The sequence below is a fragment of the Montipora capricornis genome, chromosome 8, assembly GCF_036669925.1.
Source record: "Montipora capricornis isolate CH-2021 chromosome 8, ASM3666992v2, whole genome shotgun sequence".
Classification (NCBI taxonomy): Eukaryota; Metazoa; Cnidaria; class Anthozoa; order Scleractinia; family Acroporidae; genus Montipora; species Montipora capricornis.
Window position 1 is genome coordinate 39,657,521 of NC_090890.1, and position 12,500 is coordinate 39,670,020.

The following is a 12,500-nucleotide window of genomic DNA, read 5'->3' on the forward strand; positions in this document are numbered from 1 at the left end:
CCAGAAGTAACATGGTAATTTGACACGATTGAGTTTCTTGTCTTCACGTACGCAATGAAATAGGAAGAGGTTTTCGCCTCTAAGAGCAAATATGTTGTTTGTTACTGGGTTGCCTTATAAGGCAAACCCAGTCGAGGTCTGCGTTTAGTTTGTTTGTTTTCTTTTTTTTATTTTTTTTATTTTTTTTCTTTTTTTTTTTTTTTTTTTTCCGTGTCGGTAAAAGTCTTGCCTGTCACTCCCCTGGTAAGTGGTGTCTTTGTGGATAGAGCCTTCTGCGCGTATTTTCGTAGGATCGAGAGGGTAGTGGAACTGCGTAGATTTCTCTGGTGGACACAGTAGAATCATTAACTTAGCCTGCAATGGCGTCGAAAGTCATGCAACGCGAATGGCGTTTTAGTGGATCCTTAAACAAAATATACCCTTATGGAGCTCAATAATGGAAAGTCAGTTGGATAAACTAGGCATAAATCTCAAAAGCGACGAGTACTGGACTTCGACAACAATCTATCGCCCGTCGAGACGAAATCAAAGTGAGCAGTATTTACCTGAAGTACAAGGTAATTTGACACAATTGAGTTTGTTGTCTTCACGCACGCAATGAAATAGGAAGAGGTTTTCGCCTCTAAGAGCAAATATGTTGTTTGTTTCAATAAAACTTTCGCTGGAAAAGGATTCTGTGGTATTTTCTGCCTTTGTGAATTATAATATCATGTTGTGTATTGAATTTTCGAGCTTAAGGTTGAAATGTGATATGCGAGAAGTTTTTTAGTTTTGCTCTGTAAGCGGGAAGGGTTCACAGGCCTGTTGAAAGCGTGCTCGAGTTTCAACAAAATGAGCCCCAAAATCAGTGAAAACTTGTGACGCAGATGAATAATAAAGTAGCTGCTATTTCCAAAATGATGGAATTACCTGGTGATAATAACGTCGTACGCGTCTTGGAGAGTAAATTTTGACTTTGCATAAACAAGAGTTGGGCGATTGTGATCTTTGTTTTGACTTCGCTCATTTCATTGTCAAACTTTATAACACTTGACAGAAAAAGAAACTTTTTTAAAACCCGGTATCTTGCCATCATTTGACACAGATGCTTCACTGTTTGACGGGTAAACATGCAGCGGTAACGTAATCACGGCGCCCGCTGAATTCCGGCCATGTCACTTTTCGATTTTGCAATTTACTTGAACGTAGCAAAAATCTCCCAAAATGTTTGTCGCTGATCGTAACTTTTTATATTCTATATTCACGGTTCAAAATTAATGTTGTTTTGATGTCGTAAATATTTTATTCTCGATCGACCGTCCGGGAAACTTCCTTCTGCTCTTTCTGAAAACTGTGTATCAATAGTTATTTGCTTTTTCATCAATATTTGTTTTGCATAAAGCAAGCTAACAAGATCTGTACCTTGCTGAGTTCGCATTTGTTAGAGTTAATAGTATTTTCGGTCCGATGCTTCTGTTTTAAGAGGGGTACATTGTTTCGGTCTCCCATCCAAACACTAACCCCGCCCGGCAGGGCTTAACTTCAGTGAGCTTTAGTATTAGAAAGCCTTCAGATGCTCAGAGGGCACACTTGTGGTAAAAAGAAGTTGTGAGGGAACTTGAAAATTATCAACATGTCAGCCCAGATGCCAATGTTTCTCGCTTCTCTTTTATTTGTTATTCTTCAGAGACTGGAATGCTGTATTTCAATACCACACAATTCAGTGCCTTCTGATTTTCTGTAGCACGTACCACAGGCAACCCAGTGTATGCTTCACAGAAGCATCTCGTTTCAATAAATTTTTCGCTGGAAAAGGATTCTGTGGTATTTTCTGCCTTTGTGAATTATAATATCATGTTGTGTATTGAATTTTCGAGCTTAAGGTTGAAATGTGATATATGGGAGAAGTTTTTTAGTATTGCTCTGTAAGCAAGAAGGGTTCACAGGCATGTTGGAAGAGTGCTTGAGTTTCAACAAAATGAGCCCCAAAATCAGTGAAAAATTGTGACGCAGATGAATAATAAGTAGCTGCCATTTCCAAAATGATGGAATTACCTGGTGATAAATAACGTCGTACGCGTCTTAGAGAGTAAATTTTGACTTTGCATAAACAAGAGTTGGGCGATTGTAATCTTTGTTTTGACTTCGCTCATTTCATTGTCAAACTTTACAACACTTGACTGAAAAAGAAACTTACAAAAACCCGGTATCTTGCCATCATTTAACACAGATGCTTCACTGTTTGGCGAGTAAACATGCCGCGGTAACTTAATCACGACGCCCGCTGAATTCCGGCCATGTCACTTTCGATTTTGCGATTTATTTGAACGTAGCAAAAATCTCCCAAAATGTTTGTCGTTGATCGTAACTTTTTTTATTATATACGTACCGAGATTTACGCACCAAAAAGGATCGAGATGAAAATAGTCTGCACGCTAGAGAAGCCAGCTGATTGGTCATACGATTTTTTTCACTTAGTGAAAAACGACGGATCGACGCTCTGATTGGCTATATCGTTATTTTCCACTAGTGAAAAATTGTCGTATCAGCCTTTTGATTGGCTAATATGATGTTGAACTTTGGCGCGGGTGGCCTGTGCACCGACAACGGCAGTAAAATTTGTAAACATGGCGGCCGACTTGTGTATGGTTTTCAAAGTTTGTGATCTTTTATTGCTTAGTTTTCTCCACAAAAATACTTCAGAAGATCTTTAAAAAGTTTTAAAAGTGCTCAAGCGAGGTATGGTAGGTGAAGATTTCTTTTATTTCAAAAATGTTTTGCTATTTGATTGGGGCTTTTGTTCACGATCGGTGGTTTGATAGCCTCACCATTAACACTTACCTCGTTAACTTTATGATCTCTGTACTTATATAATAAACAAATTACTTCATGATTGGCTCGTTTGTACGATTTTTATTACTCACTCGTTGTGAAGGATCGTTAAACTCACTTGTTCGCTTCGCTCACTCGTTCGTTTACGCGATCCTTCACAACTCGTGAATAAAAATCGTACACACTCACCTACCATGAAGTAATCTATATTTATTTGCTTTTGCATCAATATTTGTTTTGCATAAAGCAAGCTAACAAAATCTGTACCTTGCTGAGTTCGCATTTGTTAGCGTTAATAGTGTTTTCGGTCAGATGCTTCTGTTTTATGAAGGATTTATTGTTTTGGTCTCCCATCCCGACACTAACCCCGCCGGACAGGGATAACTTCAGGGACAACTTCAGGGACAAAACTGTCAGATGCTCAGAGGGCACACTTGCGGTGAAAAGAAGTTTTGAGGGAACTTGAAAATTATCAACATGTCAGCCCAGAAGCCAATGTTTCTCGCTTCTCTTTTATTTGTTATTCTTCAGAGACTGGAATGCTGTATTTCAATACCACACAATTCAGTGCCTTCTGATTTTCTGTAACACGAACCACAAGCAAGCCAGTGTATGCTTCACCGAAGCATACACATGACATGTTGTCATGCTTTATCAAATTTGGAACACGAAGCAAATAGGCCAACGGGTTAAATTGTTTATCTAATAAACTCTAATAAACGTCTAATAACACGAACCACAAGCAAGCCAGTGTATGCTTCACCGAAGCATACACATGACATGTTGTCATGCTTTATCAAATTTGGAACACGAAGCAAATAGGCCAACGGGTTAAATTGTTTGTCTAATAAACTCTTGTTCTTAAATAACACAAATGTTACAATATGCGCTAGTTTGTTCTGTTTTCAATTAATCGAGTCTTATTAAATCATCCTTTTTCACCTACACGAGGTCGCGAATACAGTGCTCCGAACTTACATCGTGGTGTCAGAAGTTTAAACAAGAAAATCCACAGCAAGAAAAAACCAAAACAAAACAAACGCCTTTATACAGCGTATAACCTCATCAGTAGCAAAGCTCATCGAAAATACGACACTTCAAAACAAGATATGCCACCGCCAGAAGAAAGCGCGTCAGCGTGCAGCGCCCCGCGATCGATCTCATTCACATGACAATTTCCCATTCCCTCCCCAATGACGGTCAAGGGAGACTTAGTAAACAACTGGGAGTTTTTCAAGCAACAATGGTCAGACTACGAAGTCGCCACGGGTCTCGACAAACAAGAACAAAAGGTTCGGCTCGCCACTTTTCGCTCCGCTATGGGCAAGGAATGTTTACAGATCTTTCTAAACCTTAAACTCACTACGGAAGAACAACAAGATATAGACGAGTCAGCTTTATTTTAGTTTTAGCATATTACTCTCGAACAGCATATTTTAGTCACTCTGATGAAGACCGCAGTTGCAGTCGAAAATTCAGTTTTTAATAATTGTTATCTAGATCAGTTTCAACGTTTTTATAAACACCTTTTATCATAAAACAGAAGATGTTCGTGCTATTTCTAGCCTTCAAGGCAACAAAGGAACTTCAGTGGAAAAAAGAAAACACGGGACGCATCACCAGACCAAAGGAAACGTGGCGAAGCGCATCCTAAACCAAAGAGCTATCAATGCTACCGTTGTGGGGGAAAACAAACGCATTCACTGGAAAGCTGCCCAGCATTTGGGCACGAATTTAAATCGTGCAAGAACTAATCATTTCGCGTCGGTATGCAAGTCATCCCATAAACGTCCGATCAAACGATTAACAGAGTTACCGGATGAGGAACAAGAAACAGACACTGACACCGACGAATTTTTCTACAAAGTAGAAGAAGTTTCTTCAGTACAAACAAGAGGGAAACAGCTCCACACCACGCTTGTTAGGTTTACTGATGTCGTCATGTTCACAGTAAGGACATACGCATCTCACACAAGTAGGAGTAACAACTGATTTTTATTGAATATAATGCTTTCTTTAATATGATCAAATAAAGGCGTGTGATCTATATACAGTTTCAATCAAAGTTCACGTATTTGGCAAAATACCATTATACAAACTACGGTGATTTCCTGAGCGGTTTTCCACTAACGTATAGATAACACATGATTAAACTACTAAAAGTGTTGCGGTTATATATGTGGTTACGTTGGCTAGTTAAGTCATGATATTGGAGCACGTATTCTAACAACGCTTGAATTCTGCGATCCTGATGCGGGCTACAAGACAAAATTAGATTGTCAGTTGGACACTGGAGCGACAACGTGCTAACACATCGTGATCTGTCAGTAATCTGTCAAACCGCATATCCGGCTATCAAAAACACCAAAGTGAAGCTAGGACTATTCAATGGGAATGTCATGAAACCATTGGGAGAAGTGACACTAAATATCAACAGAGAAGGCCAAGAACAGCATTTCCTGAAGTTTTAAGTCGTCGTAGGGAAAAGCAAGCCGTTATTGTTTGCCGAAACATGCGAAAACCTAGGATTACTCAAAATAAATTGTGAATCAACACCACAAGTTAACAGCATGAGTGAAGTCAAGCCACTTCTCTCGAAAGAAAAAATTCTTCAATTTTGAAGGTCTTGGAAATATCGGAAAAGCGAGTTTTACAGTCGACCCGGAAGTCACGCTAGTACATCACGCACTCCGACGCATTGCAGTCACACTTCACAAAGAAGTCAAGCCAAGTTAGAAGAGCTTGAAAGAAAAACATCCTAGTAAAAGAGACTGAACCTAGCGATTGGATCAGCAGCATGGTGGTCGTCGCCAAGCCAGGGAAGATTAGAATCTGCCTGGACCCCAAGGATTTAAATAAAGGCATAAGAAGACCTAAATATCAGTTGCCTACATTCGAAGAGGTCCTCCCAAAACTCAGCAAAGCCAAAGTTTTCACTACGCTTGATGCCAAAGATGGTTTCTTCTAAATAACACTAGACGAAAGGAGCAGCAAGCTTACAACATTCTGGACACCCTTTGGCCGATATCGATATCTTCGGATGCCATTTGGAGTTAATGCAGCGCCAGAGGAATTTGAATGCAAATTACAAGAACACCTCAGCGATCTAAACGGAGTAGATGTCTTACGAGACGACATATTGGTCTCAGGGTCAGGTGATACCATAGAAGAAGCCAATGCAGACCATGACGCCAACCTGATAAGGCTACTTCAAAGAGCACGCAAAGTAAACCTAAAGTTTAACAGTAAGAAGCTTAACCTTCGTAAGACAGAAGTACGTTACATGGGCCATGTCCTCACCAGCGAAGGCCTCCAGCCAGATCCAGATAAAATAAAAGCTGTCAGCAATATGCCTAAGCCAACATGCAAGCAAGAAACCCTCAGTTTACTTGGTTTTGTCAATTATCTCGCCAAGTTTCTACCAAGGCTGTCAGAGATTGCACACCCAATACGTGAGCTGACTACCAAGAATAGAAGCTTCGTGTGGTCAAACCAGCATGATGAAGCCTTCGAGGAAATCAAGACACTCGTTACAAGGCATCCAGTACTTAAATACTACGACATGACGGCAGAAGTAACCATACAGTCTGATGCCAGCGAGAAAGGACTTGGAGCAACATTGCTTCAGAATGGGCAGCCTGTGGCATTTGCCTCACGGACTCTCTCTCAAGTAGAACAGCGCTACGCTCAAATTGAAAAGGAATGTCTGGCAATTGTCTTTGCATGAGCCAAGTTCAGCCAGTACATTACAAGAAGAGAAGTTATTACAGTTGAAACTGACCACAAACCACTGCAGTCCATCTTCAAAAAGTCGTTGCTAACCGCCCCAAGCGGACTACAGAGAATGCTGCTACGACTGCAACGTTACAACCTCAACGCAAAATACAAGCCAGGTTCGCAAATATACGTTGCTGATCATCTCTCAAGAGCGTAACTAAAGCAGACAGAAGACTCGCCGAAGGATGAATTTCAAGTTTTTGCGCTGGAGCTAGAAGAAATAAATCCACTTGAAGCCGTCAAGATCACAAGTGAGAGGCTGTCTCGACTACAGAAGGCCACCGAACAAGATCCTGTTATGCAAGCACTGAAGAACACTATTCTTATTGGATGGCTTGACACGAAAGACCAAGTCCCTTTAACAGTTCGAGACTACTGGAATTTCCGTGAAGAACTGACACTGCACAATGGAGTCCTCTTTAAGAATCAACGAATTATCATCCCTCACTCCCTGAGATCTGAGATGATAGCACGCTTACACTCTAGTCATCTTGGAACAGAAGCTTGCCTCAGGAAAGCTAGAGATCGAATTTTTTCGCCTGATATGACCACTCAAATTAAAGAAGCAATGGCCAAGTGTGAAGTTTGCGCAGAATACCAAACAGCCAACCCACAGCAGCCTATGCAGACACACAAGATCCCAGAGAGACCTTGGAGTCGGGTAGGAGCAGACCTTTTCTCACTTCATTCCAAGGATTACATAGTCCTGGTGGACTATTATTCAGACTTTGTAGAAGTCGACCTTCTGAAGAACACCAACTCATCAGCCGTGATCAAATTCCTGAAAGCCCAATTCAGTCGTCACGGCATCCCTGACGTTCTTGTGACCGGCAACGGACCGCAGTTTGTGAGTGGAGAGTTTTCGGAGTTCACCTCTCAGTGGGAGTTTCAGCATGTGACCTCCTCCCCGTACTATCCAAAGTCCAATGGAAAGGTAGAGTGAGCCGTAAAAGTCGTGAATAGCTTGTTCAAGAAAGCCCAGTGAGACAATAAAGATCTTTGGCTTAGTCTACTGGACTACCGCAACACTCCAACCACAGGGATGCAGACCAGCCCCGCCCAGCGGCTGATGTCACGAAGAACCAAGACACTGGTTCCCATTAGCACCAAGTTATTATACCCAGAAGTCCCCGAAGGAGTCCAACATCAAATACAGCGGAAACGCCAAATGGCCAAAATCTATCACGACAGGAACGTAAAGGTACTACCAGACCTTGAAATCGGTCAGGAAGTGCGACTTGCCCCATTACAAAGAGGAAGGCCATGGAAAGCAGGAACCTGCGTGGAGAAGCTCTCGGATAGATCGTATATGGTTAAAGCAGACGGAGAATTGTTTCGGAGGAATAGACACGACCTCAAGCCGACGCAGGAAAACCCGACTGCTGCCAGACCAGAACCTGTACCAAAACCTGTACCAGAACTTGTATCACAGTCTACTTCAGAAAGCTATATAAGCCCAGCAGCTACCCCTGCTCCAAGCGCAGTAGTGCGAAGAACAAGCCCCCGAGATATTAAGCGGCCAGCAAGATTTGCAGACTTCGTGTGTTAAAATTAAAAAAAAAACATTTTGCGTTACATTTGGACATTATTCGCTTATTTTATGTTTTGCGAAAGCTAGTTATTTTTATGATCAGTAGTTTTCCATTTTTGTCGTACCGTATAAGCGTCTTACTTTTTTATAAGGGGGAAGATGTCAGTTACAATATGCGCTAGTTTGTTCTGTTTTCAGTTAATCGATTTGAACGTCGAGCAAGTACTATTGCGTGACACATGTACTTAAGGTTTGATTGAGTCTTTAAATCATCATTTTAACCTACACGAGGTCGCGTATACAGTTCTCTGAACTTACATCAACAAACAGCGGTGATAAACATTGTATTCCAACGCATTTTTATAAAACTTGATGTTTCGTATGCTAGTCAACACACATTTTCAAAAGTGACCGTTACAATTTTTCAAAAATATATATAAAAAAATATAACGTTTAGAAGAAAGACAACTTCACAGCGTAGCGACTTCAAGTTTCATGTTTGGACAATCATCAGGCTACAGATCTTACATTTGCATTCTAACTCATTTAAAGACCATTCTAATACTCTAGGGGAGCGTGCTATTTTAAGTTCGACAAAAGGTATTTGTTCTTGTGTCTGCATTTAGAAATTAACTCGTTTCTTTTGTTCAGTAGGTGGCGCGTATCTGCTTTTATTATGTACAACTTTTCTGTAAGGCACAGGTCGCATCTCTTTGATCCACATTTGTATGGTGAGGCGAAAGACTCTATTGCCCAGCGTAGCGTGTAATTGATGTTATTGTCCTTTAGACTCCAGATATGCCTCGATAACTCCGTCTCACTGCAGTACTTTTTATGCCTGAAGGATTTAGTGTGATTGTTGTATCGGGTTTTAAATTCTCCCTCTGACGCTCCGTAGTAGACACAAGAACAAATACCTTTTGACGAACTTAAAATAGCACGCTCCCCTAGAGTATTAGAATGGTCTTTAAATGAGTTAGAATGCAAATGTAAGATCTGTAGCCTGATGATTGTCCAAACATGAAACTTGAAGTCGCTACGCTGTGAAGTTGTCTTTCTTCTAAACGTTATATTCGCTCTACTTCACGTATCGAGCACTCTGCAGCTAACTGGAACCCCCTACTTGCACTATAAAAAAAAATATATATATATCTCATAAACATTACGGGTCTGGAACCTAGACTGAGAAAAATGATCTGCAACAGTACGTGTCTGGACATAACGAGATGCTTCCGTGAAGAATACACTGGGTTGCCTGTGGTACGTGTTACAGAAAATCAGAAGGCACTGAATTGTGTGGTATTGAACTACAGCATTCCAGTCTCTGAAGGATAACAAATAAAAGAGAAGCGAGAAACATTGCCTTCTGGGCTGACATGTTGATAATTTTCAAGTTCCCTCACAACTTCTTCTCACCACAAGTTTAAGCGTACCCTCTAAGCATCTTACAACTTTGAGTAAAGTTAATCCTCTCCGGCGGGGTTATTATCTGGATGGGAGACCAAAACAATATACCCCACATAAAACAGAAGCATCGGACCGAAAATACTATTAACGCTAACAAATGCGAACTCAGCAAGGTACAGATTTTGTTAGCTTGCTTTATGCAAAACAAGAACATCATTCTAAAAGCTTATTCTACGCAAAAGGTAGGTTCTGGAGGTAATTTTGAGAGTGGAAATCAGACGGCAAATACAAACTCACGATTTAATCAAGTTAACACACCAGAAAGACGCTAACCTCATTTTAAATTTGACAAGAAAATGCTTTACTATTGCCATAAAAACTATCCAGTTAAGCTCGTATATCATAAAACATGATGAATTCATAAAGGCCACCTTTTCCAGCGAACAATTTTTTAAAACAAACGACATATTTGCTATTATTAATTAGAGGCAAAAACCCGTTCTATTTCATTACGTGCGTGAAGAGAAGAAACTCAGTCGTGTCAAATATGCGCAATATTGCAACAAACTAAATTTCAGGATCAAACCGTTTACATGAAGAACCTTTTCCTGGAATAATGAAGCACAAAATGCACGACAAGCTTTCTTTCAAATAATTCTTGGCTGTCACATTTCCAATTATTTTTTTTACCTGAAGACTGTGCAGAGTTGATCACAGATCCACGTAAGGTGTTCGATTCGTTCTCTGTCTTTGTTGAACCCAGAGAATTTTCCATTTGGTTTCAGTGTTCTACATAACAACACACTTGGTGCGGATGAGGTTGATTTTGTACTTGCGAGGTGTGAATGAATCCCACTTGGTGATGTAAAGGCCTGTGAATGTGTTCTTCCGGTAGACAGATGTAGAGAAAGTGCTGTCAGGACAGCGTTTGAGAAGGATGTCTAAAAATGGGCTCTTATTGTCTTCTTCGAATTCAAGAGTAAAAACAAATCAAATAACCCTGTTCAAGCTACAGTCCCCAAAAAAGATATCTTAATAGTGTTACCCTACTTAGGTCTTCACAGTAACCAAGTCACGAAACGTCTGAAATCCTGCGTATACAATTTCTACTCTTTCGTCAATCTCAAGATCATATTCCAAAACACACGCCGCATCAAATCTTTTTTCCATACAAAGATCGCTTGAACCGATCTCAGAGGTCCAAGGTCGTCTATAAAGCTGTCTGCTGGAACTGTGATGAATTCTACATTTGCAAAACAAAACGAAGACTCCATGACAGAAAATTAGAACATTTGAAGGCCCTAGCTAAAAGTGACCATTCATTAGCCATTGCTGATCATGTGAAAACCACTGGCCACGACATTAAATGGGATCACTTTTTGACATTTTGGCGTCCGGAAAAACTGACTTTCACTGCAAAATTAAAAAGACTTTGTTCATTCAAGAGCTAAAGCCTTCCCTTAATGTCAATAGTAGTAGTGAGAAGTTATTGCTGTTTTAGCTATTACTCCTCATTATGTCTAGACACGTACTGCTGCAGATCATTTTTCTCAGTCTAGGTTCCAGACCCCTAATGTTTACGAGATATATATAGTTTTCAAAAGTTGTAACGGTCACTTTTGAAAATGTGTGTTGACTAGCATACGAAACGTCAAGTTTTATAAAAATGCGTTGGAATGCAATGTTTATCACCGCTGTTTGTGTTATTTTGTTTATCTAACATCATGATATTGTCATCTACATTGATGACAATATTGACAATATTGATGACATTGACGGACTAGTACTCAGTCCCCGCTCGGTCACAAGAGTAAATAAAAAAGTAGCTCTCCTGTTTAATCATTGAACTTTTCAACTTGTAATTTAGATCCACATTCCTATGATGCAGTATCCTCTCTTCGGTTGAGAATATAAACATCGTAAACCCTTGTTTATATTTATTAGGCTTATGTGACTTGCATAATGGTCTGATACGGTTTCTACACGATCGAGGCAATGAGTGCTGCGCAAAGCTCAGAAACATTAACTGTTGCCTCACTTTGACTTGCTTTAGGTATTCCTGCACTCATTCGTTGAACATATAGTTGTTGCTTTTTTTTGGTTTGCCTATTTTCTACACGATGCTAAATTGTACGCTGTATGTAAGTCAAGTGTTGATGCATCTACATTTGCACAGTGGTGTGCATTCTAGTGGTGTGCTTTCGCAAACTAGCAACGTTGGAATGCGCCTTTCAAGTACACCTGATAAGCTCCCGACAGGCTTTCGACACTTCAGCTATGTCTATCCACTTGGGCACCCATCTTACATCCTCCTTTTTCCATGAAAAGTGTTCGGGAGAGGGAACTGCTTGCTATGACAGCTGGCACGTTGTCCATATTGCTGCTTGGAAGACAGATCGATTCGCATGGTGCAGGAGGGCATTCTTTGCGAATGCAAAAAGGAGAAAAGAAAATCATAAAGAGTGGCTAAAAAATTACAAGAAAGATAATTTTATGCTAGCACAACTTAGCACATTACCTTTGCAGGCGGATGCTTGTCCATATCTCTGGAGTTCTTGAAAAGAGCTCCATCCTTGCCTTGTTGATGCATTCAAAGGGACTCAGCTTATCAAATATGATGATGGTAAGCCTTTCGATGCGTTTGAAGTGCTCGGAGTCAAGCGTCAGCTCATGAAATGGGTTGTTGGCGAGGAATTCTAAGGTTAGTGTTAGAAAGGGTATAGCAGCCATACTTGCCAGGCTGACGACTTGCCTTTACCATAGAAAGCTGATGTGGTGTCACAGCCACTCGGATTGTGGAATACTGGTAGCGATGTTGACCGCGCTTCACCGAGCCCTGCACAGATAGCGTTAACACCCAACAACTTGAAATTGCTCCTCATTCCAAACGCCACCCAGAGGTCTAAGTTGTGCTGAATTGTTTTCAGGTGGTGAAACGTCCCTACCAGGATAACCACGACACCTGTGTTGGCAG

At 40.6% G+C, this 12,500-nt stretch overlaps 1 pseudogene; it reads right to left on the minus strand.

Moving 5' to 3' along the window:
- Window positions 1–11,672: 11,672 nt before the first annotated feature.
- Window positions 11,673–12,408, minus strand: LOC138014279 (uncharacterized; annotated as a pseudogene).
- Between the last annotated feature and the right edge of the window lie 92 nt (window positions 12,409–12,500).